An 859-nucleotide genomic window follows, 5' to 3' on the forward strand; every position below is an offset into this window, starting at 1 on the left:
CTGATTTCCTTGCCAGGTGAAAGATTTTGGGCCCTTTACTCCCTGGGTGGGAATCCTGGTGGTACAGTGGTGAAAGCACTCAGCTGCCCACTCAGCTAGAAGGTCAGCAGTTGGAACCCACCAGCTGCTCTGGTGGGCAGATGAGACGTCTATAAAGATCATAACCTTGGAAGCCCTGTGGGGCAGGTCTGCTCCGATTCATTAGGAATCAGATCCCACCCCATGGCCATGGGTTTGGTTTTTGATACTCCCTGGGTCCCTAGGCTACAGAAATGATGTGCGTTCAACTACAGCCTGAAGGTTGGCAGTTCAAACCTACCCAGCAGCACCGAGGAAGAAAGGCCATCTGTTTCCATAAAGTTTACAGCCAAGAAACCCTGGAGCAGCTCTGCTGTGTGACCCGTGGGGCTGCCATGAGTCAGCATCGACTCGATGGCAACACCTTTTCTCAGCTTTTTTCACTCCGCCCCTGGGGGTATAGCTGGTTCAGCGGTGGAGCTCTCACCTTCCGTAAGGGATTTCCGTCAATTTCAGGCCAGTGCATCTCAGGCACAGCTCCCACCGTCTGTCAGTGGAGGCCTGAGTGTTGCTATGATGCTGAACAGGTTTCAGCGGAACTTCCAGACTAGGGAAGATGAGGAGGAAAGGGTTGGCGATCCTCTTCCGAGAATCAGCCAGTGAGAACTGTGTGGATCACAGCGTCACGTTGTCCAATCACCTGAAGACGCAGATACGGTGCAGGACCAGGCAGCATGTGTTTCGTCATGAATGGGGTTTCTGCTGTACAGGAGGTTGCTATGAGTCAGAGACCACTTGACGGCACCTAACGACAGCAACAACATGGGGATGCCATGAGTCA

This window comes from Orycteropus afer, unplaced genomic scaffold (genome assembly GCF_000298275.1).
Source record: "Orycteropus afer afer isolate SDZICR_OR568_19922 unplaced genomic scaffold, OryAfe1.0 scaffold00446, whole genome shotgun sequence".
NCBI lineage: Eukaryota > Metazoa > Chordata > Mammalia > Tubulidentata > Orycteropodidae > Orycteropus > Orycteropus afer.